General features: G+C 38.8%; 1 protein-coding gene across 2 annotated transcripts in view; it reads left to right on the plus strand.

The window, feature by feature from the left end:
- The window catches only part of LOC107677851 (glypican-5-like), a 194687-nt gene that overhangs the window by 71839 nt on the left and 96740 nt on the right, over nt 1-26108 (plus strand). The window lies entirely within an intron of this gene.

A 26108-nucleotide genomic window follows, 5' to 3' on the forward strand; every position in this document is an offset into this window, starting at 1 on the left:
CTGACCCCGGTAAACTTTTTCTTATTTGTAACCTGGATTATGATTTGTAAGGCAATCTTAAACTATAAGGTGAATATTTCATTACTTTTCTTTAGAAAAAGTACAAAAATGAAATAATAATAATTATTATTATCATAAATTGGTTTTGTATCTCTAGTTAATGTTTAGTTGTAGTGCTGAGTCTTGGCCAGATGGGGGGGCTGTGTTCATTTCATGATTTCATTCTGCCATCTCTCTCTCCCTCTGTCTCTCATCTGTGCATTCAACACCATCCCAACTCCAAATGATGCGTTAAAACAGACCATTATCGGACCAAACAGGAGACTAGTTACGGAAGGCAGCACAGCTATTTTTTGGGGGCTTTATCAGCAGAGACGATTCACAAACATTCATTCACAGGTGAGAGTTTCTTCAGAAACAGCGGCCTGAGGTGATTCTGAGGGGGGAATCCAAATGGGAAATGTTTAAGGTCAAGTAATTCACATTGTTCCACGTATCTGCGACTCCGCTGCTCAGTCCTCACACGTCTGTGTGTAAAGATGGTTGGACGCTCAACAGACGTGACTTCATGTTTCTCGGCCCCAGACCAGGAATGTCGGCATTAAATCTTAGTTTGACATGGAGACGCCATGGCCGAGGGCAAATCTCAGCCGCTTACTTGGGTTTGTCCTTAAACACTTACTGTAGGGCCATATTGACAAAGCCTAAGCAGAAAACACAGGAGCTGGTCATCAATTATTGGACTATTAAAGATGTACAGTACCTCCGTGCAGTCTGCTGAACACAGATATTAATTGCATATTTGGGTGCGAGCGTTTTATTCTGTGAAATTCGACATAAATACCATCTGCCGGCATGCAGAAAAGCAGATGGTAAAATCAGGTGCGGAGATACTGCGGTAAAACACTGCATCACCTCTGTGTGAGAGTGGATAGAGAGGACAAAGCAAACACTGTAATGCATCAAATGCCGTGGAAATGGCCTTTGTGAGTAATTCTGGATCATGATAAATGATTTATATTACAATGAGCGCCTTTACATGCAAATCAATACTGTGTTAAATAAAAAAAAAAAAGCTCTTTATGAAAACCAGTCAAGTATTTGAAAATACCATGTGCCAAATATTAAAATTCTATATTAACATCATCAAACCCAGTTTTGGGAATCATGATCTGTTGTTTTTCTCCATTATGCAAATGTTAGAGAAAGTATTATGGTTCTCTGTATGACGTATAAATAACGTAACATTTTGAGAATTTTATTAAAGACGAACGAACATTCTATTAATGTTACTTGAAGAACATTCATTCATAACGTTGAGAAAACATTGGTAGAACGTTCCCTGTTATCTGCAAGTTCCCTAAGTTTTTTTTTTTATTAAATGTAAATAATTCATACTAGTATACTACCAAAACAAACATTTGTTTAACAAATCATGAAGGGTGTTTTTTTGGATATGTACCATAGTAAAATCATGGTGCTCTTTGACGTATCTTGATGTACGTGCTTATGTCAGGCACCAATGGTCAGAAATTCACACTCCGTAAATGTCAAATTCTATCTATATAAGCTATATAAGCTCTGTTCAACAGCTCTTATCACAGTATCATCGCACTACTGGTCAACATATGAAGCTGTTTTGAACTTTGATAATAATAATAAATGTTTCTTGAGGAGCAAATCAGCATATTAGAACGATTTCTGAAGGATCATGTGACACTGAAGACTGGAGTAATGATGCTGAAAATTTAGCTTTGATCACAGGAATAAATTACCTTTTAACATATATTCACATAGAAAACAGATATTTGAAATTGTAATAATTTCACATTATTGCTGTTTTACTGTATTTTTGATCAAATAAATGCAGCCTTGGTGAGTATGCGGAGTCTTCTTTCAATAACAAAATCTTACCAACCCCAATCTTTTGGATGGTAATATACAGTATATAACCATATAACTGAATGTCTTTCTTGACAGTAGTCGCAGATACACCGTTTTGGTCACTATATTGACAGATGTGATAATGAGTTTTTACAGTGTCATCCTGCTCTCAGGAAAAGAGACCCTGTTTTTAGATTGTCCACCTTTATTAAAGCGGGTTCATTCAGTGGTCCAGATGAAGAACTGCTGCTCCGGCTGATCTAGATCTCTCTCTCTCTCTCTCTCTCTCTCTCTCTCTCTGTGTGTGGTTGTGTTTGATTTAGAGCAGCTCAAACGCTGTCACGCAAGGCCAAATGAAGCCACAGGTGATCCGAGCTGCGATCGATCCGCACACGGATGTGAAAACCAGATTAACTGATGCTTTGACCGAGGGGCAGCTGTGTTGATGAAAGAACGAGAGGACCGGGAAAGCACTTTTCATGCTTGTTCTACTTGAGGTGGAGGAAAGGAGCGTTTGTTGTGTTTTGGACAGGTCCTTTCGAGCACCAGTGCTGAACCACAGTTTTTGTGTGTTTAGAGTCAAGATGGAAATAACTCCTTTCTGGCCTTTAGCAATTCCTTTTGTATTTTTAAGCAACCACTAACTAACTACAATTATTATTATGTTACATAAAAGTAATAGCTCTTGGTTCATTTAAATTCTGATATAACAAAATATAAATCTCGTTGTTCAGTGAGTGATTCAAACATTAATTTGATAACCATTCTGAGTGATTCAGTGAAGTGAGTCATTTTAGGCTTTACAATTTATTTGAGAGTAATTTTGATCGATTGATTAAAAGAATTGGATCGTATGACTCATTCATTCATGGATATGACTACAGTGGTTGAGTTGTATGTTTCTTTATGAGTACAACCAATAGAAAGGTGTGTTGTCTATTTATTGTCTTTCATATTTGATCCAGGCTGCAAACCACAACTTAAAACTACAAAATTGCAATATTTGTTTTGGTGTGGAGCTGTAGATTCAGTGGTAAAGGACACTGATGGAGGTCCCGTGTCGTTCTGGAGAATAGTTTAAGAACCATTAATGGATTGTTATCATTTTTTTATACAACAAGCAGCAGTTTTTGATTCTTGATTGTTGTGAGAATGTGTGGGATTTAGTTTGTTTCTGTATCCGCTCTACACTACCGTCTCCTTAGACTCAAGTAATAGAAAGTCTGCTCTCAATATATGACTGGGGACCTTGTGACCCGTCGACTCTGACCTACAAATGTGGGTTCATTTCACTCAGCACTGCACCATCAGACCGAGCGCCGCGGATCACTCCCACATTCCCAGAGATAAAATGAACAGTGATGGTGGACTGTTCCACTGCCCTTCCTCCAAAATAAAGAAACATGACACTGTTTTTGAGGAGGAAATATGGAGACCTAACATTATCAGCTGCTCATCTACACCCAACACCACAGCAGAATGACCACAATGACGTTATATATGAGTATTACATTGCTGTTTTCTAAAATAGTAAAATACAACCCTGTAGTCAAGAGGAATTTTGTGAACTTCAGAAGACATTTTGGACATTTATTTTGAACAATTGTTCAGATATGTGTGTGTTTCTGTGCAGGATTCAGGTTCAGGTCCATGAAAATCAATGGACATGCAGATGGACTCCAATTGAAGCGCTGCCCGATAATTTAACTCCGATTCAAGAAATGTACACACTTTTGGATGGATTTTATTTGATCTGTGTGGGAGCAGCATCAAAAACGCCGCTTAGTGTCATTTGTCTCGAGACCTCGCAGCCATTACATCACATTGAATAACACTGCGGCGTCATTTTTCATTGAGCCAGTAGTGCGATTATGTATTCAACCCCGGGCTTCAACAGTCTGAGGGCATTGAAGATGAATAACCTCTTAGTAATTAACTGCAGCATCCGTAAGACCATGTGTTATGTGTCCCGTCACACGAGCGCTGCAATCATCTAATTAAAAGCTCAGGCGTAAATCAAGCATTAAACATAGTGCCGTCACCTTTAAACTCGCAGCATCCGCCAAGACCAAAGCTCTTTTTGAGGCCTTCTTGTTTGGACTTTTTATTTAAGCAAAAGGCATTGAATAAATTCCTAAAACTGCTAGTTTGGAGCATCTGCCCTTGGCTATCATAATGTACACATCATTGCTCTGATGGCAATGTGCTCTTCCTGTGCAACTTTCATTAACTGCAGAATGAGACTAAAATGTGTCCTTCAATTAGAAGAGTATCGCCCCGAGTTATACGGTTTCAGTGAACAGTAAACAATGAAAACTCATATTTAGACATCTGCACTCAGCATTTCGTAACTTTGAATGTTGAGTTATATTGCAGTACGAGAGGTTAAATGAATGGGCCGTGAAAAATACAGCTGACATGCTGTTAATTATCAGTGAAAAATTATCGTCCTTAAGTTTGTAAAAAGCACAGTAATGCAGTAATAAAATACACACTTTTGAAATTATCAGTTTTATTTTTGAATTTTTTTAGTGCTGTCAAACGATTAATGGCAATTAATCGCATCCAAAATAAAAGCTTTTGTTTACATAATATGTGCGTATGCTGTGTATATTTATTATGTATATATAACTACAAACACATACATGCATATATTTATGAAAAATATGTTTATATGTTAAATATATTTATATATAATATAAATTGTAAGAATATAAATACATACATGTAAATACACTTACAGTAGTTAGCAGTGTGTCAGATGCTGTTGACTGATTTTGTTTTGAATCCAGAATATTCCTTTAAATTGTGCATTTTTATTTACTTGTTGTGCATTTGATTGTTCAAAGTATGACAGTTTTCAAAATTTAATAATGACTCATTATCTTTGCTTGCCAATGACAAGCGTTCTCCAGTGTATCTCAGACACAAACCAACGATGTCCTACATAGTCAAGAACAGCTTGTTTCCTCGTATTTGTCAAGCTTGTATCTAAAAGGAAATGATTAAATGTGCATGAAGAGTTTGTGTGTGTCTGTATGCACGTTAGGCTTGCTGTACGTCACTTTCAGAGAACTTGTGTGTGGTCTTGAAGACAGCAGGCCTATTTAATAAGTTGGGAGAAAGAGAGAAAGTTTCACCTTTTCGTCCGTTGCCCTTTACCTGACAGCCAAGATAAACGAGCCGGTGCGCAGAGAGGTACGAGAGCGCAAACACATGTTTCTGTTTGCCAAGCCGTGCAGACTGATGGCCACAATCCTTATTTATTGGCCAGCATAATACAGCCTTTCTAAAGCAGAGCCTTGACACATTACAGGGGAAAATAAGCAATAGAAACAGAGACAAAAATGCACATGGATTGAATCTACTGGTGGGCTGAAGATTGTGAAAGTTTTATGGTTTTTATGAGCGTTTAAAAGAGTGGATAATAAAAGAAAACTTTGTTAAACCTTGAAGCCTGAAGGATATTTAGACCTGTAGTTTGAGCATGTGTGGTTGAAAGGCAGTTTTAGGTGTTGCTAAGGTGTTGGAGAATAAAAGAAAACTTTGTTAAACCTTGAAGCCTGAAGGATATTTAGACCTGTAGTTTGAATACTTGAGCATGTGTGGTTGAAAGGCAGTTTTAGGTGTTGCTAAGGTGTTTTAAAACAGTGGTAAACTTTTGAATGTGTATTGACTGGTTGCTATGGTGTTATTAAGGTGTTAAATAGCTGCTGGGTAGATCAGTTGTTGCTGAGTGGTTGATAAGGTCTTCTGAATGGTTGTTAGGGTGTTTCTTTATAATCGCTATTGGTTTTTGTTGGCTGCTAGGTAGTTTCTAAAGTGCACTGAGAGGTTTCTAGGATGTTGCTAAGGTGCAAAATTGTTTCTAGGCAGTTGCTGGATATTTTGGATAAATTAGTTGTTGCTAGGTGGTTGATAAGGTTTTCAGAATGGTTGTTAGGGTAAATGTGTATATATATATATATATATATATTATGCACTGAGCCACAGGAACATTAGTTGTTGCACAGGAACATTGGTTGTTAGGGTGTTTCTAGATAATCGCTGTTGGTTTCTGTTGGTTGCTAGGTAGTTGCTAAGGTGTTCTGAGGGGTTTCTAGGATGTTAAGGTGCAAAATAGTTTCTAGGCAGTTGATAGATGTTTTGGATAGATTGGTTGTTGCTAGGTGATTGATAATGTATTCAGAATGGTTGTTAGGGTGTTTCTGGATAATTGCTGACATGTTAGGGTGGTTGCTAGATAGTTGCTAAGGTGGTCTTGAGTAGTTTCTAGGATGTTGCTAAGGTATAAAATAGATTATATGCAGTTGCTGAACTTTTTGATAGATTAGTTGTTGCTAGGTGATTGATAATGTCTTCTGAATGGTTGTTAGGGTGTTTCTGGATAATTGCTGACATGTTTTGGGTGGCTCCTAGGTAGTTGCTAAGGTGTCTGAGTGGTTTCTAGGATGTTTCTAAGGTGTAAAATTGTTTTTAGGCAGTTGCTGGGTGGATGCTAAAAGTTTTGGATAGTTTAGTTGTTGCTACGTGGGTGGTTGATAATGTCTTGGTTGCTAGGGCATTTCTAGGTAGTTGATAAGATGTCCTGAGTGGTTGCTAAGGTGTTCTGAGTATTTTTTTGGACATAGCTAATTTGTAAAATAGTTTTTAGACAGCTGTTGGGTGGATGCTAAGAGGTTTTGGGTAGTTTAGTTGTTGATTGGTTGTTAATAAGGTCTTCTGAATGTTTGTTATGGTGTTTGGTTGCTAGGGTGTTGCTAAGGTGTAAAATAGTTTCTAGGTAGCTGCTAAAAGCTTTTGTATTTTAGTTGGTGTGAGGTGGTTAATTAGGTCTTCTGAATGGTTTGCTAGGGTGTTGCTAGGCAACTGTTGGGAAGTTCTGGGTGGTTGCTAGGTTGTTGCCAGGATGCTCCGGCTGGTTGTTAGGCATTTGCTAGGTGGTTTCTAAGGTGTTGCTAAGGACTTTATATCTTTTTTGTGTTAAGAAACAAAGCGCAGAATTCTCCATTCAAACTCTATTTACAGTAGTCTCATTGCTGTCAAGATGAAAAAGATGCGTTATTAAAGGAATCTCATTGGTGACTGTTCTTCTCCCTGAGGTATTTTAACTACCTGTTTGTCCTCGTAGTACCTAATTTTTTAGATAGCATGGTTATCTGCTGTGCATTTGTCATGCTCTTTTCTCCTTGTTTCTAGCTCTCCAGCTTCCAGTAATCTCTCCCTGATCTCAAGACACACTGCAAAGCAGAGCAGATAAGAGGAGAACTTCTTTTTATGCACTTTTTCTTTGACAGCCTCTCTGAAGAAGGCCACACATATTGTCTATGTTCAGCATACAATGCTGGAATACTGCTTACGTACACACTGCAGCTAAATTCGGTTGCCAATTCACCTTTTATTGCTTAATCCTGTTCTGTACACACAGTTCGTTTACGGGAATGAAAACCACATTCTGCAACCAAACTGACTTTTGAAAAATGCAGTGTTGCCAGATCTTAGTAGAAAGAAAAACACCAATAAGAACAAGCCCACTAAAAGGGGTTATTTTAACACAATTCTTAACCCCACCCCAGATCTCACTCATTTTCAAAGCCTGGCTACAGCCATAGTATTGACTACTGATCGAGAATATGATTATCGGCCGATACTGATCTGCGGTTGATCGATCGTAGCATCTTTACAAATGCGATATCTTGGAAATAAGTTGAATACCAAAATATTGCGACTTTCCTATACTCCATAAATTGTATAGCTTTATAAGCTGAGCCCAAATAACAACCTCAGAGACGCTTAATAAGTGTCACTTATAATAAGTGGACATGGCAACCCTAGAAGAGTATGCTCTGTTGACGATGGTTTATTTAAAATTGCTGAATATAACCAGTCAGAGTTTGGATCAAAAATAGCAGATTTAAAAGAAAAAAAAAATATTATAGTAGAGAGATATTGATCATGTGACCTCCTCAGGTTGCATGTGCAAAGCATATACCAATCATCTTGGAAATACATACAGTTCATTTTTTTATTTTATTTTATTTTTTATTCAGTTTTGTTTAACTTTTGGCAGATAATGATTCAAAATAGTGTGTTTAATGCATAGAGACTTTAAATGCAGTGCATAGTATATGTACTGCATACTCGTGAAATTCTGGAGTATGTTAGTATGCTACTATAAACCGTCGGAGTCGCCCTTGAGAAGCTCTGAGTTCGGTCAAGGCACAGACACCTCGTTGTTTGATTCATTAACTTCGGGACTTCTCTCAAACTAGCCCACTGGAAAATTACATTCAGTATCAGTGGACAAATCCAGAATGCTAATTCATTTGCTTCACCCTGTGTGAGGAAGAGTTGTACTCCATTCTGTGATATTCGATTAACTCTTGTCTTCTGCTCAATTGACTTGACTTTCTTATGTTCAGGGTCCCAGAGATCCTGATGTTGCACATGTAAAAATATGAATAGTACTTTTGAAATTAACTTCTTTTTAATCTCTTTTTTATTGATTTATTTTGTTTTTATATGAAACCAGTACACTGATGTAATTGAAATTATAAACTTGGTTTTCCATAGTAAAGTAGCCATGGAAAAGTATTAAATGAAGTACTAATATTTGCAAATTATTATTGCCTCTATTTACTTTTAATAAATTAAAAAGCCAATAAAAATAAGAACATACACACACACACACACACAGTTTATTTACATATTTTAATATTACTTTATTTTTAATTCATAATTTGTTGAGACATTAAAGATATTTAAATATTAGTATTGTAATATTGTACCAAATATGTGTTATATGTATTTGCAAACTTTATTGCAGCAATTTTTATAGCTAAAAGAACATAAAATATTTTAATTTTATTTCAAATCCTTTATTATTTAATTAGATTTTATTTACATATAGTACAGATATTTAAATAATAAGATTGTACTAAATATATAGTTTTTGCAAACAATTATTGCAGCAATTTTTATTGTTAAAATAACACAAAGCACTTTTAGTATTTTTTTTTATTTATAGTGTATTTGTATTTTTATGTATTTTTAGATTTTATGTATTTCAATTTTCTTTTTTAATTAATTTTATTGTATTATTTGTGTATATTTAATTGTTTGAGATATTCATGTTATTTCTTTATTGTAGACAATATCAGAATAAAATGAAGATATTAAGGTCAAATCAAATTAAATCCTCAAGCCAAGGAAAAATACTCTACCACAACCACACTGCGATGAATAAATCTGCATGTACCAATTCTGCAATCTTACTCCTACAATCTGTTACACTCTACGGGATTTCAGTTTTGTTATCTTCAATATTTAATGTGCCTTTCATTGTTGAAAGAAAAAAAATGGCTCAAGAGATGTTCTCATCCATATGCATGTTGTGATAAGACGGATAGACATCACTGCCAAAATATCCCGTGTCCCTGCTGATTGTTCCACGTCAATCAGTGGCCATCGGAATAACACACAGCGAAGAAAAGCTCCTGCATCGGTTCCCTGGTGGCTTGGACCAAAGAAAGAGCATCAGATAACCTTAAATTGGGATGACGCCATACTGTTTCCCGAAACCAGGCATTTTTCTCATTCTTTCTCTTGCTCATTTTTCCTCCCTGTTTTTGTCATTCCTCTCCGAGTCCGAGGTTCTATCTGATGCCCAAGTAATTTAACTGAAGTAGATAAAGTGGAGTAGAGCAATCCACTGTGATTCTTGTTTGAGACGCTGTCCTCTCAGACCAGCTCTATAAATTGGATCAAACAGAATGCAGATGCGTAGAGACCGGCAGCTCTATGATCCAATGAGACGGAGGAAATAATTGCGGACACTAGCTGGAGATCCGGAGATGTTGTCTCAAGTCCTTGTGCGGTACTGATGTTTGGTGTGGCATAACAAACGAATCACATCGACCTTTGCTGAACTTTTTTGACCTCTGATCATCCCTCTTGGTTACAAACTATAGCTTAGACTAGTTTGGCCCAGCTCTATAATGGTCTTAACTGGTTTTGGCACAAGCTGAAAGTTGGTTATTTAAACAGATAGGATGGTTTTAATTAATCATTTATTGAGACATATTACAAAAATCTAAATTTAATAATAATAGTAATAATAATAATAATTATTATTTTTATTTTTGGGAAATTATTATTGCAGCAATTTTTATTACCTAAAGTATTACAGTTAAAATAACATGATAGTTAAATAATTAAAATATTTTATATGATAATGTTATATTTTTGTTTTTATAAGTATTTTAGTATTTAGTTTTGTATTATTTATACACTATTATATGTGACCCTGTCTATTATATGGTTTGTTAGGATAGGACAATATGTGGCCGAGATACAACTATTTGAAAATGTTGCAAAATGGTGCAAAAAAATCTAAATATTGAGAAAATCGTCTTTAAAGTTGTCCAAATGAAGTTCTTAGCAATGCATATTATTGCTACAAATATACCCCAGCGACTTAAGACTGCTTTTGTGCTGCAGGGTCAAATATTGTGTTCTTTTAAATGTGCTTTTGTTTATATTTTCAGTTTTCATTTTAATTTAATGTTCTTTTTTCCATTTTTATTATTCTGTTTTTTTATATATTTTTTTTGTGTAACTTTAATGTATTTATTATTTATTCATTTATTTCTTTATTTATTTATTTATTTATTTATTCAGAATGTTGTCCATGCAAAACTCATAGTTGCTACAGTGTTGTGGGTGGTTACTAGGGTGTTTTATGGTTGCTGGGATGTTCTGTGCGGTTGCTACATGGTCTCTAACAGATCTGAGTCAAAATAGTCAAGTCTCAAATCCAGATATAGCGCAGGTCCCTCCTTAAATTAAGTCTAACATATTTTTTAGCTTGTTTTATTGCCTGCTGATCCAAAATTGTAAGTCTGATTGCTTAGAAAAGTAATAACAAATTTCATTTTCCACCTTATTTTCTGTCTCACACTGTCTCAGACTGGTAGCTGCAGTCCTCAGAGGAAACTTGCGGATGCTAGTTGGACTAGGAAATGTCTGTGTTTACTGTGGATTCCCAGTTTCATTGACAGTCTGGCGCTGCTGCAGGTCTGAAAGCCTGAAGGGGTCAGAGACTGAGTGTCCTCTTCCAGAGAGACGGGCCACCGCTGAGGGACCCTCAGATGATATTGAAGCATCTTAAATGAAGACAAGACAGCCCTTGAATCATATCAGAGATTGAACACGAGCGCCCAAGGCCATCTGTGGCTGCATGAGTGAATGAGACCATACAGAAGTAAACAGAAAACTATTTTAGATTGATTTTATGACATGAAACATAAGAACACAACCTGCACCAAAGCCGTCTTGAGTTACATGAACCGTACGGAAATATTTCAGATAGTTTCATGTCATAATTGGGACTGATCATTAAGTTAATTAATGTTTAGCTCTATTGACTGCATTTTAGACAGTAATTAGACAAGATCCAAATACTATAAAAATACACTACTGTTCAAAGGTTCAGATTCTTTTGCAAGAAATTATTACTTTTCTTCTGCAAGGATGCATTAAATTGATCAAAAGTGGCAGTAAATACATAATGTTACAAAAAAAAATCTGTTTTGAATAAATGCAGTTTAAAAAACAAAACAAAAAAAATTATATTCATCAAAGAATCCTGAAAAATAAAATGTATCAAAGCAGCACAACTGTTTTTAACATTGATAAAATAAATAAATAAAAATGTTTCCTGAGCATCAGCAGGATTTCTGAAGGATCATGTGACACTGAAGACTGGAGTAGTGATGCTGAAAATTCAACTTTACATTACAGAAATTAATTATATTTTACAATATATCCAAATGGAAACCACTTATTTTAAGTTGTAATAATATTTCAAAATATTACCGTTTTTACTGCATTTTTAGTCAAATAAATGCAGCCATGGTTAGCATAAAGTCTTTTTGAAGGATCATGTAACACTGAAGACTGGATTAATGATGCTGAGAATTCAGCTTTAAGAATAAATTGCATTTTAAAATATATTCAAATAGAACACAGTTATTTTTAATTGTAATAATATTTCACAATAATCCTGTTTTTGCTGTATTTCTGAGTAAATAAATGCAGCCTTGGTGAGTATAAAAGAGCAATATTCAAAAGTTTCAAAAGCAGAATTGAAGGTGCAAAAATGTGAAAGAAAAAAGCAGAAACGTTTTTTCTTTCTTTCTTTTTTTTGCTTAGGAAGGAAAGAAAGAAAGAAAGAAAGAAAGAAAGAAAGAGGATCAGGGATGATTGTACATTTATTTTGTGGTAATCAACATTGTACCAAAGATGTCTTTGAAAAATCGTTCGCCAGGCAAGAATCAAATACGATCCTCTGTGCCTAATGATGCCATGAAGATGTTTATCCGTGTCTGGAAAATCTCCCAGCTTGTCGTTTTGAATAAACATTGTTGTGTCACAAATTCAATGCATAAGTAAGTAGTAAGTACATTCCTGCCGAGCCACTCGACGACTGGTGGCTGCTAATGAAGCGCACTTGTGCGAGAGTGTTTCCGTGGTAACGGAAGCACTCTCCTGTGATTGTCCACGTGAAAATGACTCCATCGAGATGCCATGTGGAAACATAAATACGGACAGCAGACAGGGCGAACCAGGCAGTCGAGCCCCGAGACCACTGGACTATAAAATTGACTTGGAGTCAATACGTGGAGTGCAATTCTGGGAGCAGGGAAAGATGTATGATCGGGGCATAAAATCAAAACGGAGAATGACGGTGAACTCGCGTACATAACGGCGAATCGTGAGGGGCCGAGCGATAGAGTCCGGATGTGATGTCTCTTATATCTGCTTGATAGCGGTTCACTACGCGGCAGCTTTCCAGGAGAGAGCTCATGTGGCGTGACAATTTTATTTGAGCTCAATCCGTAGATAGCTTCCTTTAAAACACAACGCCAGTCAGAATCCACTCACCCTCGAAACCCGAAACGCTCATTACTCACAGCGTGAGTCTCACGCACGCTCAAACAGTAGGCGTTCCTTCACCGCGGGACACTTTTGGCACCTGGTAGATTGTCTGTCGTTCCTGTAAACCAGTATTGTGATGATTGGCACTCATAAGTCACCTTTTACCCTTGCACACGCCACGGAGGGTCTCATTTGCTCGTCAGTTTGCTGCTTCTGTTGGAAAAGCTGGAGAAGAGATCGGGGAAGTTCACATCCCCCCAGGCCTAAAGCAAGCAGTCATTTAGTGTCTGTACAGAAAGACAGGAAACAGAACGAGGGTCAGCGAAAGCAGAATGAGAAAACATTTCTGACAGTGCAAATTGAGGGTCAGAAAAACAACACAAATGACAAAGATAGGAAGAAACGGAGCACAGAGAAGCACAATCACTTCTGTTGCTTTCTGTCAGATGAGTGTTATTGGAGGTGTCGAGCTGTTTGTTTGCTTCTCAGAACAAAACAACAGTATTTTTTTGCTCTACTTGATATGTATCTGGTGTTTGGGGATTGTGTTATAATTGCACTTTTCCACTGCGTGGTACAACTCGGCTCGGCACGGCTCGGTTTGCGTTTCCACTGCAGTTTAGTACCACTTTAGAATGGGCGGGATTATTCACATGTCGTTAGTTGCGCCGCCTATACTGCCGCAACTCCTGAAAAACTTTCTCATTCCGTGTCGCCCCATCAAGCTCTCGCTGGATCTGCTCCTCGGCTATCAACGAGAGGAACGTCTGTACTTCCTCAACAGACAACGAAACAGCCATTTTTTACTTGTGCGAGAGTGTTTCCGTGGTAACGGAAGCACTCTCCTGTGATTGTCCACGTGAAAATGACTCCATCGAGATGCCATGTGGAAACATAAATACGGACAGCAGACAGGGCGAACCAGGCAGTCGAGCCCCGAGACCACTGGACTATAAAATTGACTTGGAGTCAATACGTGGAGTGCAATTCTGGGAGCAGGGAAAGATGTATGATCGGGGCATAAAATCAAAACGGAGAATGGCGGTGAACTCGCGTACATAACGGCGAATCGTGAGGGGCCGAGCGATAGAGTCCGGATGTGATGTCTCTTATATCTGCTTGATAGCGGTTCACTACGCGGCAGCTTTCCAGGAGAGAGCTCATGTGGCGTGACAATTTTATTTGAGCTCAATCCGTAGATAGCTTCCTTTAAAACACAACGCCAGTCAGAATCCACTCACCCTCGAAACCCGAAACGCTCATTACTCACAGCGTGAGTCTCACGCACGCTCAAACAGTAGGCGTTCCTTCACCGCGGGACACTTTTGGCACCTGGTAGATTGTCTGTCGTTCCTGTAAACCAGTATTGTGATGATTGGCACTCATAAGTCACCTTTTACCCTTGCACACGCCACGGAGGGTCTCATTTGCTCGTCAGTTTGCTGCTTCTGTTGGAAAAGCTGGAGAAGAGATCGGGGAAGTTCACATCCCCCCAGGCCTAAAGCAAGCAGTCATTTAGTGTCTGTACAGAAAGACAGGAAACAGAACGAGGGTCAGCGAAAGCAGAATGAGAAAACATTTCTGACAGTGCAAATTGAGGGTCAGAAAAACAACACAAATGACAAAGATAGGAAGAAACGGAGCACAGAGAAGCACAATCACTTCTGTTGCTTTCTGTCAGATGAGTGTTATTGGAGGTGTCGAGCTGTTTGTTTGCTTCTCAGAACAAAACAACAGTATTTTTTTGCTCTACTTGATATGTATCTGGTGTTTGGGGATTGTGTTATAATTGCACTTTTCCACTGCGTGGTACAACTCGGCTCGGCACGGCTCGGTTTGCGTTTCCACTGCAGTTTAGTACCACTTTAGAATGGGCGGGATTATTCACTTGTCGTTAGTTGCGCCGCCTATACTGCCGCAACTCCTGAAAAACTTTCTCATTCCGTGTCGCCCCATCAAGCTCTCGCTGGATCTGCTCCTCGGCTATCAACGAGAGGAACGTCTGTACTTCCTCAACAGACAACGAAACAGCCATTTTTTTGGTTGTTAAAAGAAAGGTGCGCTCATTCAAAACAGTTGTGTTCGATCCTTCGCTGGCTGTGCTGATTTAAATCTAGCGGGTCTGTTGTGTCTCGTGCCGCAAGTTCAGTGACGCAGGCAGTGACTATTCTCTCCGGTCAATCATTGATCAGCAGAGATTACACATCACATTTTGGTAACGGTACGGTTCGCTTCGAACCTCAACCGAGGTGGTACTGAAAAAAGTACCAGGTACCAGGTACTGTACCCAGTGGAAAACCCCACAAAAGGGAACAGTACTGAACCGTACCGTGCCGTACCATGCAGTGGAAAAGCGCCATTAGTGTTAGTGTCTGCTAAGGAAAGTGTCACTATTACTTCTGCTCAATTTTGCGGTTCGGGAATTGAACAAAGTATGAACCAGCACATAATTCATTGTATTTATAACAATAAATACACATAGATTAACAGTTTTGTTTAGGTGTATCATTTGGAACAAACTGGATTAGTGAATGACTCATTGTTTTGAATGTCAAGTTTTTTTTTACTGTGCAAAACATCAAGGTAGTACAATTACAAACAGAAACATAACAAAAGAAAACAAATACAAGAATATGCACAGATACAGTTGTGTTACCAGTGTACTCACTGATTTTCTCTTTTACGCTTGTTTTGTTCCTGAATGAATCACTAATTTGAACAAATCATTTGAGTGAGTGATTCATTCATTGATTTTCACATATAGATTTGTTCCTGAATGAATGAATTAGTGTTTTTTGAGATAATATAATTTGTTTTCATATATGATTGTTTTTGGCTTGAATGAACCACTGTTTTGAACAAATTGTTTGAGTGAGCGATTCATTGTTTTGTCATATGGATTAATTCCTGAACGAATCAGTGCTTTTGAAGAGATCTTTAAGCGAATGACTCATTAATTTTCTCATAAAGATTTGTTACTGAATGAATCAGTATTTTCGTTTGAGCGAATTACTTTTTTGATTTTCTCATATACTCTTGCTTTGTTCCGGATCGAATAACTGTTTAAGTCTTTTAAGTGAGTGATGAATTGATTTTCTCATGTTTGTTCCTGAATGAGTTAATCAGTGTTTTATACACTTGTGTTGTTCCTGAATGAATGAGTGCTTTGAACAAATCATGTGAGTGAGTGACTCATTGATTTTCTCACTTGATTCTTTCCAGAATGAATCCGTGATTGTTTTTGAATGAATCGTTTGAGTGAATGACTCAATGATTCACTCATAAAGACGGTCACTTGTCGCCACCTATTGGCATAAAAATGAAACATGCAGAAAGAATGACTGAAAAATCCACCATCACAAACCAATTTGATTTTAACCAGTTTTATAATGGCATAGCCATGGTTTATTTGCTCACCAAATCCATTTTTTATTCATATTTGTCTCTTGTTGACTTAATTGTGAACCTTGCATGTTGCTATTTTAATAAAGCACGATGTACTATAGCTCTGTTCTAGATAATAAGAAGTTATTTATGTGGATACATGTGGTTATAGTAGTGTAGACTCAATTTCAGGCCTTTTTGAAAGCGAATTAATCAAGTCACAGATTCATTCTTCTTTTGTGCAGAGTCGCCAATACAAATTATGAAGGCTAGAACTTGGAGCCTAAATATTCTGGGCTTAGTAATGAAAAAGCAGCTTTCATATCATGATGGAGACGTTTTATAATTTTACCCAGTCAAAGCTCTTAAGAGGGTTATTAATCTACATGCTTTTTCGCCACAGCTTGGGGTTTTTGATGGCTGTGTTGTGCTGCTATATTTCAGCTTCATGTAATTGTGCTGGGAAATGGCCAAGGAGACGGCGCTGATAGCGCAACATTAATAAAAAGAGTTTTTCCTGAGCTGAACGGCCACGTATCAGCAGAGAAATCAGATAATATCGGTGTCTTTGTATTCTCACAAGTAAACGTAAGACCCAGTGATTTGTGGGGGATCAACTGCTTGTAAACTGCAATATGCTGTTACTGAGAAAATAAGTACACACTTCTATTGCATTACTTCTAAGCATGCTCAGGACCTCAGAGGATTGGTTTTCTGTTATAAAACAGAAGTTAGAGGTGGGTGTTATCACCAGAATAGTGGACTTAATTTTATATCACAGTTGCAATGAATTGCATGATGTTTTTAATAGTTTATTTTAATTATTAGGTATATTAATAACTTTTAATTAAGTATACTGTTTATATTTGGCTGGAAATTTAACAAAAAGTAGTTTATACTATTTAATTATATATTTGTAATCATTTTTTTAAGTATTTTGTATTTATATTTTGCTAAAAATTCAACACAATTTTTTATGCTTTTCATTTTCATGCATTTTAAATAAAACTTTAGTAAATAAAACAAAACATGTAATTAATGAATGATAAGTCTCAAATACATAGTGGAATTAAATTTATATCACAGTTACATTATATTGCATGCTAAAGAAGTATTTGAATAATTTATTTGAATAAGTATTTTTTGTTTATATTTTTCCTCAAAATAAAAAAATACTGTTTATATTCATTTTTCATTTCAAAATAAACAAATACATTATATAATAAATGTTTAAAAATATAAAAAATATATAAAAATGTAAAATAAATGTTTAAAAAATATATATATGAAAATGTAAAAAAAAAAAAAAAGAAAGAAAAATAAACTGATAATAATGAATTTAAATTCTGATTGGATGAGATACATTTGAAGTCATAGTAAAATAGCTGTAAACTGAAATTCATTAATTGAAAATAAATTAGGATAATTGTTGTCTTTAACATGCTAACAAATTAGTCCTTAATTTCTGCATTACACTGCATTTGTTCCACTGTTCTCACTTGTAAATAGTGTAAAGCAGGCATAATAGATATTATATATTGTTAGGAAAGACGTTTATTTTTATTGTTGACCTCAATACAAAATCCTCCCTTCAGCTCAGTCTGTGGTTGTGTTGTGGTTCTCGCAGCAGGTAACAATGTTGAAGCAGCAGCTGAGGAGTTGTTGCCTTTAGTTGCTGGAGTAAAGAGCCAAGTAAGGATTATACACAATAGATATTGACCTTTTCAAAAACACAGAATGCCCAGAAAGCCTTGCTTCCCTGGATGCCCGCGCCTGCTGGCTAATGCCACACTTTGCCCCTGGCACAGATGGATGGGCGTTTATGGCTCCGGGGGGGTCGTTTATGGAGTTGTTGCCTTTAGTTGCTGGAGTAAAGAGCCAAGTAAGGATTATACACAATAGATATTGACCTTTTCAAAAACACAGAATGCCCAGAAAGCCTTGCTTCCCTGGATGCCCGCGCCTGCTGGCTAATGCCACACTTTGCCCCTGGCACGATGGATGGGCGTTTATGGCTCGGGGGGTTTCATTGATTGGAACGCAGGATGATTTGAGTTTTTTTTCTTCTCAAAAACAACCAAAAATGATTAAAGCAAGATCAATTATGAAGAAAAATTGCATAAAACGTCAGATAAATCAATCTTAAAGTAGTTTTTTCTTGTTGTTTTTGCTATTTTAAGCATACATTAAAGTAAAGTTAGTGAAGATTTCACATAAAATAAGACAAAAATAATTGCAATAAATAAATGCAAAGATAAATAAACTTACTTCAAGATACTTGTGAAGAAAAATTGTTTACGATATTAAGATTTCAGAAATCTTCAAGATAAATATACTTGTGAAGACCATTTTTGCATAAGATAATAAGAGTTCAAGTGTTTTTTTTTCATTTTTTCTTTTTTTTTTTGCATAAATTCATGTAAATTTGATATAAAAAGCAAGTGTTATTTGTAATGCAAAGCGCAGTGCTCCAAAGAGTCGCTGTAATTATGTATTTAATCATCATATTCATGTTTGTTTGGGTGTTGGCATTGAGCTCCGGGGTGGCAGTCATGCTCCATGACAGAGGCAACACGTTTTGCAGCATTTGTGCGCCGCATGCGACGTCTGCCTTCCAAACTCCCCGTCCCATTTCCTTTCACAGCAATTGCATTCAATCTCAGCCGTTATTTCTTTTAATTAACACCGCTGTCTCGTTGAATTTACGCCGAAGAACACGGATACATTTAGATGGTTGTATTTCCTGAGGAGACCCGGGGGCTCTCGAAACGTTACAGACGAGGAGAGATGATGAGGAAACAGCTGCTGGAGTCATTCGCTTGATTTCTCTCTCAATTCTGCAATCACACCAAAACGGGCACAAATCATTATTCCTTCATCTTCATTCCCACCAATCACAGTCTGATGTGATTCGGAGTGCTTATGAGCAGAGTTAGTGGTTCACAGGTGGTTTGTTGGGCGTATTAGTCCTGTTGGCCTACGCAGTGGACAGATTTCCTTCATGTGTTGGCATATTGCTTATTGAAACTGGAAGTTGAGACGTAATGATTTTTGTTTTTGAAATGAGTTGGTTTTAGCTGAACCAAGATTTGCTACTTGCTTATGCTAGTCAGCGTCAGGTGTTGTTATGGAGAGAGACATTAGATAATTTCTACAAAGTTAGAAGAAAAACTGTAAATTTATTAAAAAAACCCTTACATATGTAATTGCTTAAATAAAATAATAATGATAATAATAATAATAATAATAATAATATTACCATCATCATCACATCTCTATTTATTTATTCATTTATTTTAGCTTTTCTGAATTTTAGTTTGAGACTTGGAAGAAAAATACTCGAAAGTGTGACATTTTTCAATAACTTTAATACATTTTAAATACTAACATTAATACATTTAATATTTTAATAATAATTTAATTTTATTTTTAATTTTAGAGTTGGAACTTGAAAGGCTCTAAATTGTAACTTTTTAAAAATGAACTTTAATACATTTTAAATGTTGACACTAATAAATTTAACATTTAAATAAATAAATAAATACATTAATTTTATTTGAGCTTTTCAGAGGTTTAGTTTTAGACTTGGAAGAAAAAGACTCTAAATTGTGATATTTTTCATTAACTAATTTTCATTGTCAATTTTAAATGCTAAAATTAATTTAATTGTTAAATTATTTAAAATTTTAATTAATTAATAATAATAATTATAATAATAATATGTATTATTATTATTTTATTTTATTTAAATTAAATGTTTATGCTTTTTAGAGTGCACTATCATGACCTGAAAGCTAAAAGACTATAGCAGTGGTTTTCAAACTTGTTCCTCGGGACCCACTGCTCTTCACATTTTGCATGTCTCCCTTATCTGACACACTCATTTGAGTTCATGGAGCTCTTTCCTAATGAGCTGATGATCTGAATCAGGTGTGTAAATTAAGGAGACATGCAAAATGTGCAGAGCTGTGGGTCCCCAGGAACAAGTTTGAAAACCACTGGTCTATTGTTTGTCTATTTATCGTTCTTCTGATCAATCTGCCATTGCATTTTATGTCTATCATTTAGTCTGTTGTTCTGTGTCTGTTCTCCTCTTACATATGTTGGAGAATGTGTGTAGATCCCAAAGCCCCTCTTCTCTAGTTGTAGAATCTTGTTAGGGATGAAATAAAATCTATGCATCAATTATAAAAATGTTACAAAATGATTGCATCCAATTATCGGGCAGTGAAAGCTACATCAGAGCACCCAGACCCAGTTGAGAAAAGCTCAGCATGAATAAGGAGGAGGCGAGTCAGGGTCCAACCATCGCAATGGAGTGAAGCTTCCCCGGTTGACCTTATTTCAAGATCCACACAGCACTGTCTTGTATCGTAGGGAGGCAGTTGTATAAAATAATATATTAAAGCACATCTGGAGTGTCCAAAATGTATAATAGTGGCACAGCTGTGAAAGGAAAAGTGGCTGCAAATGGAGCAGAGTCTCCTGCTAATGCGGCAGCTTTCTGCGAGGCCTCCACCTGAATCGCAGTGCTGATTGAACTCTTATACAATTCTGCAATTATAGAGCTTCTGTGTGGATCTCCCACCACTGCTGGCCTCTTGTGTAATACACTATTAAAGCAATAAGCCATTGCAGTGATTTTACCATGTCTGAGGGGATATGTCTAGCAGAACATGAAGCACATAATTACCTTTTGATTGTGGCCAAATCAGTGTAACACACGCTTTGTCATGGCAACCATCTAAAACATCTTAGCATTGTGATGACTTTTTTTAAACAACCATATTAATAAAAATAACGTCTCAGTTACGTACGTAACCCTCATTCCCTGATGGAGGGAACGGAGACGTTATGTCGTGACGCCACAACCTCAAACCATCGGTGGTTGCCAGGGACACGTTCTTGGCTCCTCAGTGTAAAACCTGAAGAATGGATGCACCTGTCGCTTATGTATACCCGTATGTACGGGGAGTGGCTCAGGTATGCAAAATCCACTAGCCAAATTTCATTGGTGTTTCCTCTGAAAGTCAGAGCGGATTGAGGCTCTCAAGTATACCCCCTATGTCGTCACGACATAACGTCTCCGTTCCCTCCATCAGGGAATGAGGGTTACGTACGTAACCGAGATGTTCCCTATCTGTCGGTCACTATGAGTTATGTCGTGACGACATAGGGGATCCATGAAAAGCGCCACAACCTGAACCCCGTCACAACCCTGTAGCGCTGCAAATGTTGACAAGCAGCCGCGTGTCAGACAAATGCTATGCAGGGTCGTAATACTTGAGAGCCTCAATCCGCTCTGACTTTCAGAGGAAACACCAATGAAATTTGGCTAGTGGATTTTGCATACCTGAGCCACTCCCCGTACATACGGGTATACATAAGCGACAGGTGCATCCATTCTTCAGGTTTTACACTGAGGAGCCAAGAACGTGTCCCTGGCAACCACCGATGGTTTGAGGTTGTGGCATGGGGACATAACGTCTCCGTTCCCTCCATCAGGAAACGAGGGTTACATACGTAACCAAGAATTTCCCTATCTGTCAGTCACTACGAGTTATGTAATGACGACATACGGGGTCCATGGAAAGCGCCACAACCAGAACCCTGTCACAACCCTGTAATGCTGCAAATGTTGACAAGCAGCCGAAATGCTGCACAAAGGTCGTAACCTTCCCAATGCCCCAGCACAAATTCGCATACCTTGGTGCCCAAAGGGAACAAAAAGGTGAGTACATCACTGCTGGAGATAACCATGCCGCTGTTCCTACCACAAAAAAATATTTTCTTAAGAGAAGGGATTTCGACCTTCGTAAAAGGTGCTTCACTTCCTTTCCTGGTTGTTGTTACAGCTTGGCAGTAACGATGGGGAATCGAGCCTTCCGGAGAAGGGCGCTACGGAGACCACATCCTGCCCGTAGGGAGGTAACATGTGGAGACACTGATATGGACTGACCCAGGCCTGGGGCAGTACTACATATGGAATGGTTCTCTGAGGCAGGTCCTACCTGAGAGTAGGGATGGAACAACTGCCAGCAGAGACTGACACAATGGTCTGTCAAAGGGAAGACACGGATTCACCGAGAGGGAAACCTTACCATGGAAGAATACACATATGTAACCGTGGAAAAATACACATATGTAAAATATCGCGAAGGTGTTTGGTGTTGCCCAGCCCGCAGCTCTACAGATGTCTGCCAGAGAGGCGTCGTGCGCCAGCGCAAAGGAGGAGGCAACACTCCGTGTGGAGTGAGCCCTCACCCACAGGGGGCACGGCTTGCCTTGGGATTGGTATTCCAAGGTGATGGCATCCACTATCCAGTGGGCCAACCTCTGCTTGGAGACTTCCCTTTCTGCTGACCTCTGTAGCAGACAAAGAGCTGCTCAGAGCTTCTGAAGCTCCGGGTGCAGTCCACGTATATGTGCAACGCTCTTACGGGACACAGAACGACAAGGCTGGATCTGCCTCCTCCGAGAGCAGTGCTTGCAGGTTCACCACCTGATCGCGAAAAGGCATGGTGGGAACTTTGGGCACCTATCCAGGCTGGGGTCTCAGGACATCGTGACAGTAGGCCACCCCGAACACAAGGCACTCTTCGCTCACCGAAAATGCTTGGAGGTCGTCCCCGACCCTCTTGATGGAAGTAAACATGGAGACCGGCCGTCCACTGCATCGTGATATGCTGCGATAGCAGCCACATACACTTTCAAGGTGGAGGATGACAGCCTACGCTCCAACCTCTCTTGCAGGAAAGAAAGCATTACTCCAATCGTGCATCTTCGGGGGTCTTCTCGGCGAGAAGAACACCAGTTCACGAATAGACTCCACTTCAGTGCATAGGCCTGCCTGCAAGAGGGAGCTCTAGCCTGAGTGATGGTGTCTACCTCCGCCGGTGGCAGATCACATAAGTCTGCCATGTCCCGTCCAGGAGCCACACTTGGAGGTCCCAGAGATCTGGACGCGGGTGCCATATGGTGCCGAGCCCCTGAGAAAGGAGGTCCTTCCTTAGAGGGATGAGCCAGGGAGGGGTTGTCGCGAGGACCATGAGTTCTGAAAAACAGGTCCGGGTGGGCCAGTAAGGCGCATCCAGCAAGACCTGTTCCTCATCCTCCCTGACCTTGCACAGTGTCTGTGCGAGAAGGCTCACTGGGGGAAACGATCACATAAGTCTGCCATGTCCCGTCCAGGAGCCGCACTTGGAGGTCCCAGAGATCTGGACGCGGGTGCCATAAGGTGCCGAGCCCCTGATAAAAGAGGGCAGTGTCTGTGCAAGAAGGCTCACTGGGGGAAATGCATATTTGCGAAGAGACCGAGGCCAGCTGTGTGCCAGTGCGTCCATGCCGAGGGGGGCCTTGGTCAGGGAGTAATACAGCTGGCGATGGGAGGACTCGTGGGAAGCAAACAGGTCTACCTGGGCTTCCCCGAATCGAGTCCAGATAAGCCGAATCGTCTCGGGATGGATTCGCCATTCTCTGGGGAACGTGAGCTGTTGTGAGAGTGCGTCGGCTGCACGATTGAGCTCCCCGAGAATGTGGACGGCGCGCAGCGACTTGAGCCACGTCTGACTCCAGAGGAGGAGATGACGGGGGAGCTGTGACATGTGACGTGATCATAGACATCACTGCCAGTTGATGTACAAGACAGCCGCAGTGTTGTCCGTATGGACCAACATGTGCTTGTCCTGCAGCAATGGCGGAACTGCCGCAAAGCCAGATGCACTGCCAACAGCTCTAGGCAGTTGATGTGCCAAAGCAGTCGAGGCCCTGTCCAGAGCCCCAAGGCTGCCTGCTGCCAAGCACCCCAGCCTGTACTGGAGGCAACCATCGTGACAACGACATGCCGAGACACTTGTTCTGAGGGCACCCCGGCCCGTAGAAATGCAAGGTCTGTCCAGGGGCTGAAAAGGCGGCGACACTTCGGCGTGATAGTCACACGAAGTGTGCTGCGACGCCATGCCCATCTCGGGACTCTGGAGTGTAACCAGTGCTGAAGTGGTCTCATATGAAGCAATCCGAGCTGCGTGACTGCGGCTGCAGATGCCATATACCCCAGGAGCCTAACCCACCTCCTGAAGAAGAGCAGCTTCCCACATCTCCGGGTTGCCCGTGTCAGGGCCGCTTTGTCGTCTTCTTAGAGGACTTAGGGGCCAGCTGGGACACAGGGGGCTCCGCGGTACTCCCGAGAGGCATGGAGCAGAGGCACTCTCGAGTAGAGATCGACCGATATATCGATTTGCCGATATTTTTCGCGATATTTAAGCATTTTTCAATAATCGGATATCGGTTTTGTCATATCGGATTCACCGATAAACGCTGCCATCTTGTGAATGTTTTGAGAATTGCGCGCAGGATCACCATTGCAGCGCGTCTGAGGGGAAACAAGACAACAACAACGGCGTGCACAGGTACTTCATTTACTGTAGTTAGTAAACTTTATTTAACATAACAGCCATTAATGCACAAATTAGATGTATTACATAAATGCCTGATATGCAGTTTATGCAGCTTGGAAAACGAGAATAGAAAACGAAATAGAAACAAACTCACGGAGTCACGTAAAATAATCCGTCAAGTCCTGTCCCAATAAAGACGTAACTTTGCGTGAATTAAATAATATGCAGCCATGAATGGGCAAATAAAAGTGCTGAATTTAATTCTCTCTCTGTTGTCTATGCTGCTCATCATCTTATGAAGTCGGAGTCACGTAGGCTAAAATAATCCATCAAGTCCTCTCCCAATAAAGACGTAACTTTGCATTAATTAAATAATACAGCCATGAATGAGCGCATGTTGGAAATAAAAACGCTAAATTTACTTCTCTCTCGGTTGTATATTTGCTCATCATTAGTCTCGTGAAGCCGCTTTCATACTGAATAAAGACGTAACTTTGCATTAATTAAATCACAATCGCAGCGATGACATGCTTATGCGTTCACAGTAAACGCATGAGTTATCCACGAATGCAGCTTCAGCGTGTTGGATGCCCAGACACTGAAGGCACCGATCGTGTCCATCAACAGAGGACAGGTAACGACCACAACCAAGAGGACACGGATAGAATGGCATCTTTAAAAAGATGCGTGCCATCCATGATGAGAAAATGCTCTTTTAGTTGAAGCACCTAGGGGAATCACTGAATCAACAGGGACACCGCTGTTTGTGCCGTCACACCAACCAGGAACAGCTTCTTTCTTCCAGTCAGAACAGAAAGGCTTTGTGGAGAAGAAATCATTCACCCACTCGGCCCCGATGCAAAAATCTGAAGAGTGGATGCACATGTTGCCTATTTATAACCGTATGTACGGGGAGTGGCTCAGGTATGCAAAATCCACTAGTCAGATTTCATTGGCGTTTTCTCTGAAAGTCAGAGCGGATTGGGGCTCTCAAGTAAACCCCTATGTCATCAAGACATAACCCGTAGTGACCGACAGATAGGGAACTATGTTTATTATTATTATTATTATTATTATTGTATTTTGATATTATAATTAGAAAAAAAAACAATAATTAATAGTGATAATATTAATTGTTATTTTATCATAATAATAAAAATAATACATGTTGTTGTTGTTATTATTAGTATTATTATTGGAATTAATAATCATTATTATAAGAATAATTGTGTCCACAAATGTTTTGTAGAGTGCTTATGTTTGCCAATAAACTCTATTATTATTATTGTTGTTGTTGTTGTTGTTGTTTATAGCAATTATTAGATAATAAATACAATTTGAAGAATCATTGTCACAATCATAGTAATTTTGAACAAGTAACAATATATTTTTCAACAAATAAATGATATTTTTGAATGTTTTCCAATCAACTTTGATTTAGATTTACACAGACACACACACACACACACACACACACACACACACACACATATATATTCAAAACAC

This window comes from Sinocyclocheilus anshuiensis, unplaced genomic scaffold, assembly GCF_001515605.1.
Source record: "Sinocyclocheilus anshuiensis isolate Anshui unplaced genomic scaffold, SAMN03320099.WGS_v1.1 scaffold432, whole genome shotgun sequence".
NCBI lineage: Eukaryota > Metazoa > Chordata > Actinopteri > Cypriniformes > Cyprinidae > Sinocyclocheilus > Sinocyclocheilus anshuiensis.